At 41.5% G+C, this 20367-nt stretch overlaps 1 pseudogene; it reads left to right on the top strand.

Annotated features, from left to right (window-relative positions):
• Positions 1-251: 251 nt before the first annotated feature.
• LOC139421603 (NLR family CARD domain-containing protein 3-like) lies at positions 252-15816 on the top strand (annotated as a pseudogene).
• Positions 15817-20367: the final 4551 nt, after the last annotated feature.

Raw genomic sequence — 20367 nt, 5'->3', positions numbered from 1 at the left:
TGACTATTATTATTATTGTTAACTACCTTAACAAACAGTGACTATTATTATTATTATTGACAGTTACCAAGGAGAAGTGACGTCACAACTACATGTTCATGTGATTGCATTAAATCACCTGACTGTTTGGATATGTCTGTTATTTCTCAAAGAGATAATGAATACATGAGATTAATTGACATTCAAGAATTGTTGTCAGTGTTAACCACAACCAACATGCTGGATCTCTGTTTAGGGCTCAGTGCTATAAAATGAGTCTCTCTGGGGAGAGAGAGGAGGGGGTCCCTGCCTCTAAAATGAATCTCTCTGGGGAACATGACACCAAAGCTAAGAGGTGAGATGACAATTTTGCTTAAGATTTATTATGTTTATTTCCAAAACACTCTATCCACATTTTTTTTTAAACATAGCTTTTTTTAAATTTAGAAATGATATTACTGTAAGGGGTGTGTACTGGCAGCAGAGAAGTCAGACGCAGGAGAGCAAAAACTGTGTTTCCAAACAGAGCAGTTTAATAACAAAAAAACACCGGAAAACAGAACAATCAAATAATGGGTACATAACCCGACGCACACCAGGGCAGATGTGCACAAACACTTACAATAAACAAACACTGACAAAGACATGAGAGGGAACAGAGGGTTAAATACTCAACATGTAATTGATGGGATTGGAACCAGGTGTGATGGAAGACAAGACAAAACCAAAGGAAAATGAATAGAGGATCAGCGATGGCTAGAAGGTTGGTGACTTCGACCGCCGAACGCCGCCCGAACAAGGAGAGGGACCAACTTCGGCAGAAGTCGTGACAATTACTGTTCTCTGATTTTGTCACGTTCGTTGAATGGAGGAGACCAAGGCGCAGCGTGATATGAATACATGTTATATCTTAATAAAGACGGACGCTAAACAAACTACAAAAACAACCAACCGAACGTGAAGCTATACTATAAATGTGCAGACACAGGAAACTAGACATAGACAATAACCCACGAAATACCCAAAGAAGATGGCTGCCTAAATATGGTTCCCAATCAGAGACAACGATAAACAGCTGCCTCTAATTGAGAACCAATCTAGGCAACCATAGACATACATAACACCTAGACGAGTGAACACCCCCATAAACATACAAAGTCCCTAGACAGTACAAAAACACATACATCACCCATGTCACACCCTGACCTAACCAATATAATAAAGAAAACAAAGAATATTAAGGTCAGGGCGTGACAGATTCTTTTTATTTTTATCAATCATTCAATCAAATTTAATTATAAAGCTCTTCTTACATCAGCTGATGTCACACAGTGCTGTATAGAAACCCAGACTAAAACCCCAGACAGCAAGCAATGCAGTTGTAGATGCATGGTGACTAGGAAAAACTCCCTGGAAAGGCCAGAACCTAGGAAGAAACCTAGAGAGGAACCAGGCTATGAGGGGTGGCCAGTCCTCTTCTGGCTGTGCCGGGTGGAGATTATAACAGTACATGGCCAATATGTTCATAGATGACCAGCAGGGTCAAATAATAATAATCACAGTGGTTATAGAGGGTGCAACAAGTCAGCACCTCAGGAGTAAATGTCAGTTGGATTTTCATTGCCAATCATTCAGACTATCTCTACCACACCTGCTGTCTCTAGAGAGTTTAAATCGGCAGGTCTGGGACAGGTAGCACGTCATGTGAACAGGTCAGGGTTCCATAGAACAGAACAGTTGAAACCAGCTGGACTGGGGACAGCAAGGAGTCATCAGGCCAGGTAGTCCTGAGGCATGTTCCTAGGGCTCAGGTCCTCCAAGAGAAAGAGAGAGAGAGAGAGAGAAAGAGAGAGAGAATTAGAAAGACAGAAAAATAGAAAGAGAGAATTAGAGAGAGCATACTAAAATTCACACAGGACACCGGATAAGACAGGAGAAATAATTAAAATATAACAGACAGACCCCACATAAACTACTGCAGCATAAATACTGGAGGTTGAGACAGGAAGGGTCAGGAGACATTGTGGCCCCGTCTGACAATACCCCGGACAGGGCCAAACAGGTAGAATATTTTTGTATATTTTTATTTCACCTTTATTTAACCAGGTAGGCTAGTTGAGAACAAGTTATCATTTACAATTGTGACCTGGCCAAGATAAAGCAAAGCAGTTCGACACATACAACAACACAGAGTTACAAATGGAGTAAATCAAACATACAGTCAATAATACAGTAGAAAAATAAGTCTATATACGATGTGAGCAAATGAGGTGAGATAAGGGAGGTAAAGGCAAAAAAAGGCCATGGTGGTGAGGTAAATGCAATATAGCAAGTCAAACACTGGAATGGTAGATTTGCAGTGGAAGAATGTGCAAAGTAGAAATAAAAATAATGGGGTGCAATGAGCAAAATAAATAAATACAGTAGGGAAAGAGGTAGTTGTTTGGGATAAATTATAGATGGGCTATGTACAGGTGCAGTAATCTGTGAGCTGCTCTGACAGCTGGTGCTTAAAGCTAGTGAGGGAGATAAGTGTTTCCAGTTTCAGAGATTTTTGTAGTTCGTTCCAGTCATTGGCGGCAGAGAACTGGAAGGAGAGGCGGCCAAAGGAAGAATTGGTTTTGGTGGTGACCAGAGAGATATACCTGCTGGAGCGTGTGCTACAGGTGGGTGCTGCTAAGGTGACCAGTGCGCTGAGATAAGGGGGGACTTTACCTAGCAGGGTCTTGTAGATGACCTGGAGCCAGTGGGTTTGGCGACGAGTATGAAGCGAGGGCGTACAGGTCGCAGTGGTGGGTAGTATATGGGGCTTTGGTGACAATGGATGGCACTGTGATAGACTGCATCCAATTTATTAAGTAGGGTATTGGAGGCTATATTGTAAATTACATCGCCGAAGTCGAGGATCGGTAGGATGGTCAGTTTTACGAGGGTATGTTTGGCATCATGATTGAAGGATGCTTTGTTGCAAAATAGGAAGCCAATTCTAGATTTAACTTTGGATTGGAGATGTTTGATGTGAGTCTGGAAGGAGAGTTTACAGTCTAACCAGACACCTAGGTATTTGTAGTTGTCCACATATTCTAAGTCAGAGCCGTCCAGAGTAGTGATGTTGGACAGGCGGGCGGGTGCAGGCAGCGATCGGTTGAAGAGCATGCATTTAGACAAACTTGTATTTAAGAGTAGTTGGAGGCCAGTGAAGGAGAGTTGTATGGCATTGAAGCTCATCTGGAGGGTTGTTAACACAGTGTCCAAATAAGGTCCAGAAGTGATATGCGATATGTGGTTGTCTCACCTAGATAGCTTAAGATAAATGCACTTACAGATGCCATATCTTAATTTCACATAATTTCTCACATCAGGAAAATAATCCTACAGCATCTGGAAATTGTAATTCATAAACAAATGTAGGGGTTGGTACATTTTTCAATAGTGCAAATCAAGTTTGACATTTGGTAAATGGAAATTACAAACTATAGAAGCCTATTTAAAGCCTGATAGCGATTGAAATTAGGCTTACGGGTGTTTTTAAAATGCATCTTTTATACAACCGCCCAATATGTAATATACGTTCCCCACGCATCACGCAGAGAGAACGGTTGTGTCCTGTGTCGTTGGAGCATGTCGTTATTTAGAGGATGTATAGAAAGGGAGTGCTGCTCCTGGATCAGATTTCTCTATTCAAATCTTTCCTTAACATTATACTTATTTCACAATACTGATGACGGCTCTGCTCCTGGAGAGATAATACTACAATCGGCTGGAAATATTGAGGCGGCTCATTCTAATGCTTACCCAATAAAAATGCAATAAATCACAGATTTGACACAACAATGCACACGTTAGGCTACATGTCATGAAATATATTGAGACAAATTACTGACCGTAGTCTACAAGTAGCAAAATAAAACTCAATTGATTGAAAATGAAATGTATTTCAATATGATTGAAATAGGCCTTTAGCCAACTGGTTAAATTTTAATGCAGACATCTTGGTTTTCATTTGAAGCATCATTTTATATTTTGTTTGTTTGTATCGATTACGAAGACATTGGCAACTTTGTTCCGAAGCGATCAGCGGTCATAGAGAGACCAAGATTCTAACGATAAACTTAGCCTTAAAAAGCTTTTCGGGAAACCGGACCCAGGATAAGAATAGTTGCTAAATGACTAAATTGTCAAATGTAAATGTTTTGAAAACAGATCTCATATACAGAATTATTTTTTTTTTTAAATTTATATATATATTTTTTTAAATAAAAAAATATATATATTATTGTTACAAATAAGTACTGTAGTACGTCTGGGTTTAACACAGTCAAATGTAACAAATAGCAATTTATTACATATTTCTATGAGAGTGAGGCAGATGTATAATATATAAAATATATTTTAAACAAATATGATGACATAGTGAAGAAAACACACCAATTTCTTTAAACAATAAGATCAAATGTACTAGCATTTCCCAAAAATGGATATATATCATTTTGGAAGGAAACGTTTCTCATGTTTCCCCATCTGAGCTTAGAGTAGATGAGATTCCTAATGTTTGTCTCTGTTGTGTTGAAGTCCAATCAAGCAGGAGAGACCAGCCTCACCTGTACCCAGCTGTGTGTCCATAAAGAGTGACTGTTCTAAGCTTGAACCTATAAAGTTTAGAAAGGGAGACTTTTCTACTGAACATAGGTAAGAAAAAGTCATGGGTCAGTGAGTTAAACAACACTGTCTCTAGTCATTTCTGCTCTCCCATTTTCCCATTTATTTTTGTGGTGTTCATAATCCATAGGCTAATCCTTTTTTCAATTTTCATAGTCCTAAAACAATATTTAACAAACACAACATTCCCTGTATGTGTGATTCTTAGTCCAGAACACCCAGAAGACTTTGAGAGTCAGAGGGAGGATGAGGAAGTGGTGAATGCTGAAGATGAGAAGCAGGAGAGCAGTGCCATAGAGAGGGACATTTCTGACACACTGGAGAAAAGTAAAAGCTGTCTGACTCATGTTGATTGCTGTTTTGTAACAAACATTTAAAAGCTGTAGCTAAAGTACAGATAAAGTAGCTGTGTAACTCAATGATATTGTAGCAGCTTTAACACAACACCCAGTGACCTTATCAAATAACAGGAGGGATGTGTTGTGTTGATTAATTTAGTCAGAAAGAGGAGAGATGAGAGAGAGACAGAGACACAACATTAATGATAATATAAAATAATAAAAATATACTCTGTCACTCCAGTGTGCAATGATTATAAAAACACTTAAACATTTATACAGTCAGTTAAGAGAAGAAAATATTATAATGTACAACTTTATAACACAATACTGTAGGCATATAAAACAGACGTATTATTAATATCCTCTGGGTTATTTCTAGATTCAGACGAGCTTGCTGTGATTTGCCAACGTGAACTCAAACTTAATCTAAAGAAGAAGTTTCAATGTATATTTGAGGGGATCGCTAAACAAGGAAACCCAACACTTCTCAATAAGATCTACACAGAGCTCTACATCACAGAGGGTGGAACAGGAGAGGTCAATAATGAACATGAACTGAGACAGATTGAGACAACAACCAGGAAACAAGCAAGACCAGAGACTGCAATCAAATGTAACGACATCTTCAAACCCATAACTGGACAAGACAAACGTATCAGAACTGTGCTGACAAAGGGAGTCGCTGGCATTGGAAAAACAGTTTCTGTGCAGAAGTTCATTCTGGACTGGGCTGAAGCAAAAGCAAATCAGGATGTCCAATTTGTATTTTCATTCCCTTTTCGGGAGCTGAATTTGATGAAAGAGGAAAAACACAATTTGATTGAACTTCTCAATCACTTCTCAACGGAAACTAAAGAATCAAGAATCTCCAACTATGACAAGTGCAAAGTTCTGTTCATCTTTGATGGTCTGGATGAGTGCCGACTGCCCCTAGACTTCCAGAAAAACAAGATCTGTTGTGACGTCACAGAGTCAACCTCAGTGGATGTTCTGCTGACAAATCTCATCAAGGGAAATCTGCTTCCCTCTGCTCTCCTCTGGATAACTACCCGACCTGCAGCAGCCAATAAAATCCCTTCAGAATGTATTGACCAGGATACAGAGGTACGAGGGTTCAATGACCCACAGAAGGAGGAGTACTTCCGGAAGAGATTCAGTGATGATGAGGACCTGGCCAGCAGTATCATCTCACACATAAAGACATCAAGGAGCCTCCACATCATGTGCCACATTCCAGTCTTCTGTTGGATTTCTGCAATAGTGCTTGAACACATGCTGAAGCATAAGAGAGAAGAGATGCCCAAGACTCTCACTGAGATGTACACACACCTTGTGGTGTTTCATACCAAACAGAAGAATGAAAAGTATCTTGGGAAAGAAGAGACAGGTCCACACTGGAATAAAGAGAGCATTCTGTCACTGGGAAAACTGGCTTTTCAACAGCTTGTGAAGGGCAATCTGATTTTCTATGAAGAAGACCTGAAGGAGGCTGGCATTGATGTCAATGAAGCCTCAGTGTATTCAGGATTGTGCACACAGCTCTTTAAAGAGGAATGTGGGCTGTACCAGGACAGGGTGTACTGCTTCGTGCATCTGAGCATTCAGGAGTTTCTGGCTGCTCTATATGTATTCCTCTCATTCATCAACAACAATGAGAATCTAATGGCCAAACCGCAATCAACATCCAGCAACTTTCTTGCTCTGTTCAGAGACAGGCGTGAAGTTACTTTCTACAAGAGTGTTGTGGATAAAGCATTACAAAGTGAGACGGGAAACCTGGACCTTTTCCTCCGCTTCCTTCTGGGCCTCTCACTGGAATCCAATCAGAAGCACTTACGAGGTCTACTGACAAAGACAAGAAGCAGCTCACAGAGCCATGAAGAAACAGTCAAGTACATCAAGGAGAGGATCAGAGAGAATCCCTCTCCAGAGAGGTGCATCAATCTGTTCCACTGTCTGAATGAACTGAATGACCATTCTCTAGTGGATGAGATCCAAAGATACCTGAGCTCAGGAAGTCACTCTAGAGGCAAACTGTCACCTGCACAGTGGTCAGCTCTGGTCTTTGTGTTGCTGACTTCAGAAAAGGAGCTGGATGTGTTTGACCTGAAGAAATACTCCAGATCAGAGGAAGGTCTGCTGAGGCTGCTGCCAGTGATCAAAGCCTCCAGAGCTGCTCTGTGAGTACATAAAATTACTTTTAGGAATAAATATTTACTTCAGAGAAAAATATGTATTATTGATAAACATACTGAATCAATGCATTGATGTTCACATTAGTATAACATTGTGAACATAACATTCTAGAAGACTGAAGATGAATCTATAAGTTTTTTGAGAGACTAAACCTAATGCCATTGTCCTTCTACACTATGTGTTAAATGAACAGTGTTTTTGTGAAATCATGATGTTCTCTCTGTCAGGCTGTCAAGCTGTGGAGTCACAGAGAAAAGTTGTGCTTCTCTGGCTTCTGAAGTTCTGAAGTCAAACCCCTCACACCTGAGAGAGCTGGATCTGAGTAACAATGACCTGAAGGATTCAGGAGTGAAGCTGCTCTCTGTTGGACTGGGGAATCCCAACTGTAAACTGGAGACTCTGAGGTCAGTTAATAATGTACTGTATGTATAATGTATTGTGTTATTTTTAAGTCCCTTTTATTATAAATAAGAATATAATGTATTTCTCAACACTTCCATATTTAATATAGATGCTACCATGATTGTAGCCTTCCTCAGGGAATCGTGAATAATTATGAGTGAGAAAATTACAGATGCTAACCTCCCCTTTTATTGTAATGGTGAGAGGTTAGCTGTCTTGGGGGTATGATATTTGTGTTTCTAACTTTCTCACTCATCATTATTCACAATTAATTCAGGACTATCCATAATCATGGTAGCATCCACAATAATGTAGAAGTGTTTAGAAACATATTCTATTCTTATTTATAATAAAAATGACTCCACATTAACACAATACATTATTCACCATTCATTTATACTGGGCACAAAATAATCTGAAACACAACCAAAACAAACAGCAAATGCACCCAACAGGTTCGTAGAGTCACAAGCTTGATGTAATAGTTGCATGCTAGGAATATGTCATTTTCTAAACAGATCAACCTATATGGATGAAAATACCCTCAAATTAAAGCTGCACGTCAGCATCACAGTCAGTGTATCATTTCAAATCCAAAGTGCTGGAGGACAGAGCCAAAACAACAACACATGTGTCACTGTCCCAATTCTGTCAGGTTTTATTATTTTTGGGAGGCAAAAGTTAGAATTCTTCATCCACTTTGACATTAGTGTGTTTCGTGTAGATCATTGACAAATTTATTTTTTTATTTTTATCCCACTTTGTAACACAACAAAATGTGGAAAAAGTCATAGGGGTGAATCATTTCTGAATGCACTATATCAGGTTTAAGAACACTGATATATCTAAAAGTCTTTTAAAAATTCTATCTAAAAGATTTAAAAAAAAAAAGTTTTACTCATTGCAGGCTGTCAGGCTGTCTAGTCACAGAAGAAGGCTGTGCTTCTCTGGTCTCAGATCTGAAGTCAAACCCCTCACACCTGAGAGAGCTGGATCTGAGTAACAATGACCTGAAGGATTCAGGAGTGAAGCTGCTCTCTGCTGGACTGGGGAATCCCCACTGTAAACTGGAGACTCTGAGGTCAGTATTCCTGTAGTTAGTCAACAAGTGATAATTGTTCACCAGATCCTCAACAGGCACACACAGTCCACACCATACAGTATGTGTTTGGACAGTGAAGCTCACAGTTTTAAATTTGTCGCTCTGCTCCATCATTTTGGATTTGAGATAGAATGTTTCATATTAGGCGACAGAACATAATGTCCGTTTTTATTTGAGGGTATTTATACATCTATTTTACCGATTAGAAATTAATCACTTTATATATCTAGTCCTCCTATTTGGAGAAGTTGTAATTATTTGGACAAATTCATTTAGTCAAAAGTTTAGTATTTGGTCCCATACTCTTCCCCTGCAGTCATCCAGCGCCAACAGAGATGGCCGCCTCGCTTCGCGTTCCTAGGAAACTATGCAGTATTTTGTTTTTTTACGTGTTATTTCTTACATTGGTACCCCAGGAAATCTTAGGTTTTATTACATACAGTCGGGAGGAACTACTGGATATAAGAGCAACGTCAACTCACCATCATCACAACCTGGAATACGACTTTCCCGAAGCAGATCCTGTGTTTTGCCCACCACCCGGGACAATGGATCGGATCCCAGCCGGCGAACCAAAACAACGATGCCGTAAAAGGGGCAGAGGAAGCGGTCTTCTGGTCAGGTTCCGGAGACGGGCATATCGCGCACCGCTCACGAGTATACTACTAGCCAACGTCCAGTCTCTTGACAACAAGGTAGAAGAAATCCGAGTAAGGGTAGCATTCCAGAGGGACATCAGAGACTGTAACTTTCTTTGCTTCACGGAAACATGGCTCACTCGAGACACGCTATCGGAGTCGGTACAGCCAGCTGGTTTCTTCACGCATCGCGCCGACAGAAACAAGCATCTTTCTGGTAAGAAGAAGTGCGGGGGTGTATGCCTTATGATTAACAAGACGTGGTGTGATCATAACAACACATAGGAACTCAAGACCTTCTGTTCACCTGACTTAGAATTCCTCACAATCAAATGTCGACCGCATTATCTACCAAGAGAATTCTCTCCGATTATAATCACAGCCGCATATATTCCCCCCCAAGCAGACACATCGAGGGCCCTGAACAAACTTTATTTGACTCTATGTAAACTGGAAACCACATATCCTGAGGCTGCATTCAATGTAGCTGGGGATTTTAACAAGGCTAATCTGAAAACAAGACTCCCTAAATTCTATCAGCACATCGATTGTGCTACCAGGACTGGTAAAACCCTTGATCATTGTTATTCGAACTTCCGCAACGCATATAAGGCCCTCCCCCATACTCCTTTCAGAAAAGCTGACCACGACTCCATTTTGTTGCTCCCTGCCTATGGACAGAAACTAAAACAGGAAGCTCCCGCGCTCAGGTCTGTTCAACGGTGGTCCGACCAATCTGATTTCAGGCTTCAAGATTGCTTCGATCACGTGGATTGGGATATGTTCCGCATTGAGTCAAACAACAACATTGACGAATACGCTGATTCGGTGAGCGAGTTCATTAGCAAGTGCATTGGCAATGTTGTACCCACAGCAACTATTAAAACATTCCCAAACCAGAAACTGTGGATTGAAGGCAGCATTCGTGCGAAACTGAAAGCGCGAACCACTGCTTTTAACCAGGGCAAGGTGACCGGAAACATGACCGAATACAAACAGTGTAGCTATTCCATCCGCAAGGCAATCAAACAAGCTAAGCGTCAGTATTGAGACAAAGTAGAGTCGCAATTCAACGGCTCAGACACAAGAGGTATGTGGCCTACAGGGTCTACAGTCAATCACGGATTACAAAAAGAAAACCAGCCCCATCGCGGACCAGGATGTCTTGCTCCCAGACAGACTAAACAACTTCTTTGCTTGCTTTGAGGACAATACAGTGCCACTGACATGGCCCGCTACCAAAACCTGTGGACTCTCCTTCACTGCAGCCGACGTGAGTAAAACATTTAAACATGTTAACCTTCGCAAGGCTGCAGGCCCAGACGGCATCCCGAGCCACGTCCGCAGAACATGCGCAGACCAGCCGGCTGGGGTGTTTACGGACAATTTCAATCAATCCTTATCCCAGTCTGCTGTTCCCACATGCTTCAAGAGGGCCACCATTGTTCCTGTTCCCAAAAAAGCTAAGGTAACTGAGCTAAACGACTACCGCCCCATAGCATTCACTCCTGACAACATGAAGTGCTTTGAGAGACTAGTCAAGGACCACATCACCTCCCCCCTACCTGACACCCTCGACCCAGTCCAATTTGCTTACCGCCCCAAGAGGTCCACAGACGACACAATCGCAACCACACTGCACACTGCCCTAACCCATCTGGACAAGAGGAATACCTATGTGAGAATGCTGTTCATCGAGCTCAGCATTTAACGTCAACATAGTGCCCTCCAAACTCGTCATCAAGCCTGAGACCCTGGGTCTCGACCCCGCCCTGTGCAACTGGGTACTGGACTTCCTGACGGGCCGCCCCCAGGTGGTGAGGGTAGGTAACAACACTGATCCTCAACACTAGGGCCCCACAAGGGTGCGTTCTGAGCCCTTCCCTATTCTCCCTGTTCACCCATGACTGCGTGGCCATGCACACCTCCAACTCAATCATCAAGTTTGCAGACGACACTACAGTGGTAGGCTTGACTACCAACAACGACGAGACGGCCTACAGGGAGGAGGTGAGGGCCCTCGGAGTGTGGTGTCAGGAAAATAACCTCACACTCAACGTCAACAAAACAAAGGAGATGATCGTGGACTTCAGGAAACAGCAGAGGGAGCACCCCCATATCCCCATCGACGGGACAGTAATGGAGAGGGTAGTACGTTTTAAGTTCCTCGGCGTACACATCACGGACTGAATTGGTCCACCCACACAGACAGCGTGGTGAAGAAGGTGCAGGAGGCTGAAGAAATTCAGCTTGTCACCACAAGCACTCACAAACTTCTACAGATAAACAATCGAGAGCATCCTGTCGGGCTGTATCACCGCCTGGTACGGAACTGCTCCGCCCACAACCGTAAGGCTCTTCTAAGGGTAGTGAGGTCTGCACAACGCATCACTGGGGGCACACTACTTGCCCTCCAGGACACCTACACCACCCGATGTCACAGGAAGGCCAAAAAGATCATTAAGGACAACAACCACCCGAGCCACTGCCTCTTCACCCCGCTATCATCCAGAAGGCGAGGTCAGTACAGGTGCATCAAAGCAGGGACCGAGAGACTGAAAAACAGCTTCTATCTCAAGGCCATCAGACTGTTAAACAGCCACCACTAACATTGAGTGGCTGCTGCCAACATACTGACTCAACTCCAGCCACTTTAATAATGGAACAATTTATGTAAAAAATGTATCACTAGACACTTTAAACAATGCCACTTAATATAATGTTTACATACCCTACATTACTCATCTCATATGTATATACTGTACTCGATACCATCTACTGCATCTTGCCTATGTCGTTCTGTACCATCACTTATTCATATATCTTTATATACATATTCTTCCTCCCTTTACACGGGTGTGTATAAGGTAGTTGTTGTGAAATTGTTAGTTAGATTACTCGTTGGTTATTACTGCATTGTCGGAACTAGAAGCACAAGCATTTCGCTACACTCGCATTAACATCTGCTAACCATGTGTATGTGACCAAGTGTATTTGATTTGATTTTGATTTTACATCAAGCTTGTGACTCTACAATCTTGTTGAATTTTCTGTTTGTAAAATCATGATGACCTCTTTGTCAGGCTGTCAGGCTGTGGAGTCACAGAGGAAGGCTGTGCTTCTCTGGTCTCAGCTCTGAAGTCAAACCCCTCACATCTGAGAGAGTTGGATCTGAGTAACAATGACCTGAAGGATTCAGGAGTGAAGATGCTCTCTGTTGGACTGGAGAATCCCAACTGTAAATTGGATACTCTGAGGTCAGTTAATTAATAATGTATGTACAGTGTATTGGGAAAGTATTCAGACCAGTTGACCTTTTCCACATTTTGTTACGTTACAGACTTATTAAAATTTATTAAATAAATAAAAATGATCATCAATCTATGTACAATACCCAATAATGACAAAGCGGAAACAGGTTTTTAGACATTTTTGCAAAAGTATTAAAAATAAAAACAGAAATACCTTACATAAGTATTCAGACCATTTGCTGTGAGACTCGAAATGTATCTAAAATGCATCCTGTTACCATTGATCATCCTTGAGATGTTTCTAAAACTTAATTGGAGTCCACCTGTGGTAAATTCAATTGATTGGACATGATTTGGAAAGGCACACACCTTTCTATATAAGGTCCCACAGTTGACAGTGCATGTCAAAGCAAAAACCAAGCCATGAGGTCAAAGGAATTGTCCGTAGAGTTTTGAGACAGGGTTGTGTTGAGGCACAGATCTGGGGAAGGCTACCAAACAATTTCTGCAACATTGAAGGTCTCTAAAACACAGTGGCCTTCATAATTTTTAAATTGAAGAAGTTTGGAACCAGCAAGACTCTCCCTCATGCTGGCCGCCCGGCCAAATTGATCGGGGGAGTAGGGCCTTGGTCAGGGAGGGGACCAAGAATCCGATGGTCAGTCTTACAGAGCTCTAGGGTTCCTCTGTGGAGATGGGAGAAACGTCCAGAAGGACAACCATCTCTGCAGCACTCCACCAATCAGGCCTTTATGGTAGTGGCCAGAGGGAAGCCACTCCTCAGTAAAAGGCTCATGAAATCCTACTTAAAATTTGCCAAAAGGCACCTAAAAACTCTCAGACCATGACAATTAAGATTATCTGGCCAAGATTGAACTCTTTGGCCTGAATGCCAAGTGTTACATCTGGAGGAAACCTGATACCATCCCTATGGTAAAGCATGGTGGTGGCAATATCAAGCTGTGGTGTTGTTTTTCAGCGGCAGGGACTGGGAGTCTAGTCAGGATCGAGGGAAAGATGAACAGAGCAAAGTACAGAAAGATCCTTGATGAAAACCGCAGGACCTCAGCCTTGTGTGAAGGTTCACCTTCCAACAGGGCAAAGACCGTAATCACACAGCCAAGACAACGCAGGAGTGGCTTTGGAACAAGTCTCTGAATGGCCCCGCCAGAGCCCAGAACCCTTGAACCCTTTCGAACATCTCTGGCGAGACTTGAAAATAGCTGTGTCGTGACACTCCCCATCCAACCTGACAGATCTTGAGAGGATTTGCAGAGAACAATGGGAGAAACTCCACATTGTAGCGTCATACCCAAAAAGACTTGAGGCTGTAATCGCTGCCAAAGGTCCTTCTTTGTGACTGAGTGAGGGGTGATTTTTCTGTTTTTTATTTTTGATATTGATATTTCTGTTTTACATTTTTTATAAATTTGCAAACGTTTCTGTAAACTGTTTTCACTTTGTCATTATGGGGTATTGTGAATAGATTAAGGATGTGTATGTATTTAATCCATTTCAGAATAAGGCTGTAACATAACAAAATGTGGAAAAGGGAAGGGGTCTGAATACTTTCCCAATGCACTGTATAATTAATTGTGTTCTTTTATATTTTATTGTAAATAAGAAAATAATATGTTTCTAAACAATTCTACTTTCAATTTAGATGCTACCATGATTATGTGAATCGTGAATAATGATAGATCGTTGACAAAAAATGACAATTAAATCCATTTTAATCCCACTTTGTGGACACAACAAAGGGGTGAATACTTTCTGAAGGCAGGTTTCAGGACACTGATATATCTGAACATGTTGTTCAAATATACCGCCACTCTATTTTCAACACCAAAGAAAAGCATTGTGATTTTAAAATGATTTGACTATTTTCAGGCTGTCACGCTGTCTCGTCACAGAGGAAAGCTGTGCTTCTCTGGTCTCAGCTCTGAGGTCAAACCCCTCACACCTGAGAGAGCTGGACCTGAGCTACAATCACCCAGGAGACTCAGGAGTCAGACTGCTCTCTGCTGGACTGGAGGATCCACACTGCAGACTGGAGAAACTCAAGTATGTAGAAGGTTTATGTCAATGTTCATATCAGACATGTTTGAGTTATTAGGCTAGTTAAGACAAACATTCTTACCACCCCTTGGACATTGTTATATGCTGACTGTGTGTGTGTCTGTGTGTGTCTGTGTGTTTGCGTGTGTGTACCTGTGTGTGGGTGTGCGTGTGAGTTCACGTGTATCACTCAATGACTGTTCTTCTGCTTACCGCTACAGTGTGGAACATGGTGGAGAGTACACAATGAAACCTGGGCTTAGAAAATGTAAGTGTTGACTGCTGTGAAGAATATGACTAAGAATAAGTCTTAGTTAAAGTTAAGTCAAAGTCAAAGACCACCATCATGACTTACATGGTCATATTAAATATCAGCTGTAGTTCTACAGAAGCAGAAATCAGGGACACCAAAGTTTAGAAAGAGTTGCTTTGACAATGTGTATGGCGTGTTCGTGTTACATAAGAAATGTGTGTGTGTGTTCATGCATGCATATGTGTGTGTCAAGTTACCTTACTTTATCCTTTAGATACCTAGAAACATCTACATTAAATTAATTGGTGAAAAGTGAGTTAACATGTGAATGATGAGGATTTCTAATATTGTGTCTGGTGTCATCCATCAGATGCCTGTGATCTCACACTGGACCCAGACACAGTAAACAGACTCCTCTCTCTGTCTGAGGAGAACAGAAAGGTGACATGGAGGAGAGAGGAGCAGCCGTATCCTGATCACCCAGAGAGATTTAAGGACAGGGAACAGGTGCTGTGTAGAGAGGGTCTGACTGGGCGCTGTTACTGGGAGGTAGAGTGGAGTGGAAGAGGGGCTGTTATAGGAGTGACATATAAAGGAATCAGCAGGAGAGGAGAGGGTAATGACTGTGTCATTGGATTCAATGACAGGTCTTGGAGTCTACAATGCTCTGACAACAGTTACTATGCAAGGCACAATGATAATCTCACTACCATAGAAGTCCCCTCATCCAGCTCCCACAGAGTAGGAGTGTATCTAGACTGGCCAGCCGGCACTCTGTCCTTCTACAGAGTCTCCTCTGACACACTGACCCACCTGTACACATTCCACACCACATTCACTGAGCCCCTCTATCCAGGGTTTAGGGTTTGGAATGACTCCTCAGTGTCCCTGTGTCAGGTGGTCCCTTTGTCAAACACAACATGATGTTTCACTCTAATGGTCATGTTCAGTAAGACACACAGTAACTTAACTTAACTTAACTTAAGGGGGCTGAATAATTTTGCACGCCCAATTTTTCAGTTTTTGATTTGTTAAAAAAGTTTACAATATCCAATAAATGTCGTTCCACTTCATGATTGTGTCCCACTTGTTGTTGATTCTTCACAAAAAATACAGTTTTATATCTTTATGTTTGAAGCCTGAAATGTGGTAAAAGGTCGCAAAGTTCAAGGGGGCCGAATACTTTCGCAAGGCACTGTATGTCTGAGATGATATGAACCTGACGGGGCATTCACACATATCTGTATCCAGTCATCATCATCAATAGCATCTCCCAGGTCTTCCTCACATGTTTGTTTAACATGTTTTGTGTCATCCGGAAAAGCCTCTATCAACCCTTGATACATTTTGGAAATCAACTTGGAGGTTTGTCAGAAGCATCTGGCTTGTCTAATTTTAGCTGGATAAAGAGAATAAAATTCACCTCACCTCCGCCACAGACTGGTCTTCCCTGGCTGCCTGACCCTGCTGAGACCACTATCTGATCCTCTAAAATGAGAATTACCTTGGTGTACATTTATACATTATATTATCCAAGAATAGAATCAATGGTTCAATAATTGAAATGACCATTATTCCCAGATTCCAGACTGTAGCTTTAAACTTAAGCTGCTGTCCTGTAGCTACTGCTGCTACTACCCATCAATTCAAGATGGAAGTTTTTATCATTCACTGAATATAATGCAAAATTCACCTGAGCTTTGTAGACTGGTCTTCCCTGACTGTTTGACCCTGCTGGGACCCCTGTCACCATCTGATCCTGCTAAGACATGATCAGCATAGTGTTGTGTACTGACTGTTTGACCCTGCAGGGACCCCTGTCACCATCTGATCCTGCTAAGACATGATCAGCATAGTGTTGTGTACTGACTGTTTGACCCTGCAGGGACCCCTGTCACCATCTGATCCTGCTAAGACATGATCAGCATAGTGTTGTGTACTGACTGTTTGACCCTGCTGGGACCCCTGTCACCATCTGATCCTGCTAAGACATGATCAGCATAGTGTTGTGTACTGACTGTTTGACCCTGCTGGGACCCCTGTCACCATCTGATCCTGCTAAGACATGATCAGCATAGTGTTGTGTACTGACTGTTTGACCCTGCTGGGACCCCTGTCACCATCTGATCCTGCTAAGACATGATCAGCATAGTGTTGTGTACTGACTGTTTGACCCTGCTGGGACCCCTGTCACCATCTGATCCTGCTAAGACATGATCAGCATAGTGTTGTGTACTGACTGCACTAGATGGCTGCGTTCCTGCGGGATGCCTGCAGGACCTGAGGTCCTGACAGAGATCATTGCTTCACGGTCTGCATTTTTCATGCTGCAGGCGGGAGCGGGCAGTAAGACAGACATCTTTGGGATGAAAATATTTGAGTTGTCCCACAGATTATTTGGAAACGGTCCTATTTCTGCTAGTCAATGCATTAGCCTACCTATTGTATGAAAAGCACCATTTTTTTTCACACACTCAGAATTCACTGCTTCAACTTCCGTAGCCTACTTCTCCTAGTTGGGTGTGAGAGTTCAAGTGCAGCTAGTATGTGTGGTCTCATTGAAATAGAGTAGGCTGCAGTGATGGAAAAATTTTCTTCCGGAATATAGTGAAGTAAAAGTAAAAGTTGTCAAAAATATAAATAGTAAAGTATAGACACAAGTACCCCAAAAAACTGCTTAAGTAGTTCTTTAATATATTTTTGCTTAAGAACAAATTCTTGTTTACAAGGATTTACGAGCCCCAAGTGATATATTCATTTGGGCCAGATAGTAATATATACATTTGATAGTAATATATACAGTGGGGCAAAAAAGTATTTAGAGTACCTATGATGAAAATTACAGGCCTCTCTCATCTTTTTAAGTGGGAGAACTTGCACAATTGGTGGCTGACTAAATGCTTTTTTGCCCCACTGTACATTTGGGCCAGATAACTCTCACCGGAATTGGCCCGAGCCCAAGTAAAACATTTGGGCCAGATAACTCACACCCCAATCGGCACGAGCTCAATCGCCGCATCCTAGCCATAAGTAATACTGCCGAGTCTGACTCTCAGCCGTGTGCCTCGACTCTCAGCCGGAATCGGCCCAGATCCAATGTGCTAGCTGGGACATCACCTGGCGAAAGTTTGCTAACTTAATATACTTCTGAAACGATACAAAACAAAGGCTACAAAATATTTCCATATAAAAAACAGCTGTTCAATTGTAATAATAGCTACCTTATATCGCCATCTGACAGATAACTAGAGGCTAGAACTGACCTGGCTGTGGTAGCTACTCGCTAGCTTAGCTTATTCATTCACCTCAGTCGAGAGGGGATGAAACATGTCGTTTACAATACTAGCTCAGCACTGCGAATAAACACGAGTTTACTTTTGTTCTGTTAAGTTAATCAGTTGTTACCTTGCCAGCTACATCAGTCAACTAAATAGTAGCCAGTTTCTGATCTGCTTGCTTTTACAACTCGGTGAAAGAGCTCAAAATATACACACTGAACTATGCTCAAATCTCCCATGCTGGTCGACGGCTTTTTGTATCACATTGCAACGATAAAACTAGTGAGGACCAAATTTTTATTTCAGAATGTGGGGGGGGGGGGGGGGGACAAGTTGCACCCCTGTCTGCCATTATTACATGGTTTAAACTGTCTAGTATTAACATTAGATGTTGGACTCAGTATCATTTTCAGAATGAATGAGAACTATGACCTTGTAAGATTCAACTCAATATCAGGTAGGTGTTCTTAATGTTTTCTACACTCAGTGCCACGTTATGTTTTATAATATGCATCAGTGATCAGAATAGAGAGTGCAGTTCTGTCAACGTCCACCAGAGGAGGACATAAGACCATCAATAATGACTAAGGATAGACCTACTCTACAGCAGGCCCAGTTTGTGCTAGTAACACCACTGGTTTCGGTCCCACCTAGTTTCACGGGGCCTTCCTTCCGTCCAATCCCCCCAAAAACTGATGGTTTCATGTCTACTATCTCTAGTTATCAGAGTCATTCACCAGGGTCGTGTTCTAGATCTGACACTGAGTTACAACACAGTGATGTGTTGCTCCCTTTCTCCCCCAGGACACACCTGCTTCCCCCCCTCCTCCTCGTCCCCTCCTCCTCTCCTTATTTATATCTTCATGTAAATTAAGAGGTTATTTTTTATCTCCTCTCAGAACTGTATGTTGGGGGAGAAGGGAGATCTGCAAGTGCCCAGAGAAGTAAACTGAAACTGAGGTTGTGTCCCAAATGGCCCTGTATTCCCTTTATAGTGCACCACTTTTGACAAAGGACAAATGGGCTCCAGTCAAAAGGAGTGCACAATAAAGGCTTCCACAGCCGCTTCGTAGACCTGCTCTGAGCGGGGGACTGAGAAACTTTCTACTTTATCTCTGACCTCCGACCTCTGTGGGGATTCATATTAACGTCATGGATTATATAATGGAGGAGGGTAGAGGATATGTAGTGATTAATATAAACATCATGGATTATATAATGGAGGAGGGTAGAGGATATGTAGTAATTAATATAAACATCATGGATTATATAATGGAGGAGGGTAGAGGATATGTAGTGATTAATATAAACATCATGGATTATATAATGGAGGGTAGAGGATATGTAGTAATTAATATAAACATCATGGATTATATAATGGAGGAGGGTAGAGGATATGTAGTGATTAATATAAACATCATGGATTATATAATGGAGGAGGGTAGAGGATATGTGGTGATTAATATAAACATCATGGATTATATAATGGAGGGTAGAGGATATGTAGTGATTAATATAAACATCATGGATTATATAATGGAGGGTAGAGGATATGTAGTAATTAATATAAACATCATGGATTATATAATGGAGGAGGGTAGAGGATATGTAGTGATTAATATAAACATCATGGATTATATAATGGAGGAGGGTAGAGGATATGTGGTGATTAATATAAACATAATGGATTATATAATGGAGGAGGGTAGAGGATATATAGTGATTAATATAAACATCATGGATTATATAATGGAGGAGGGTAGAGGATATGTGGTGATTAATATAAACATCATGGATTATATAATGGAGGAGGGTAGAGGATATGTAGTGATTAATATCAACATCATGGATTATATAATGGAGGATATAAACATCATGGATTATATAATGGAGGGTAGAGGATATGTAGTGATTAATATAAACATCATGGATTATATAATGGAGGAGGGTAGAGGATATGTAGTGATTAATATAAACATCATGGATTATATAATGGAGGAGGGTAGAGGATATGTAGTGATTAATATAAACATCATGGATTATATAATGGAGGAGGGTAGAGGATATGTGGTGATTAATATCAACATCATGGATTATATAATGGAGGAGGGTAGAGGATATGTGGTGATTAATATAAACATCATGGATTATATAATGGAGGATATAAACATCATGGATTATATAATGGAGGAGGGTAGAGGATATGTGGT

This window comes from Oncorhynchus clarkii, chromosome 12 (genome assembly GCF_045791955.1).
Source record: "Oncorhynchus clarkii lewisi isolate Uvic-CL-2024 chromosome 12, UVic_Ocla_1.0, whole genome shotgun sequence".
Taxonomy (NCBI): Eukaryota; Metazoa; Chordata; class Actinopteri; order Salmoniformes; family Salmonidae; genus Oncorhynchus; species Oncorhynchus clarkii.
The sequence above is the reverse complement of the archived record's forward strand: the minus strand, read 5'-3'. Positions and strand labels throughout refer to the sequence as shown.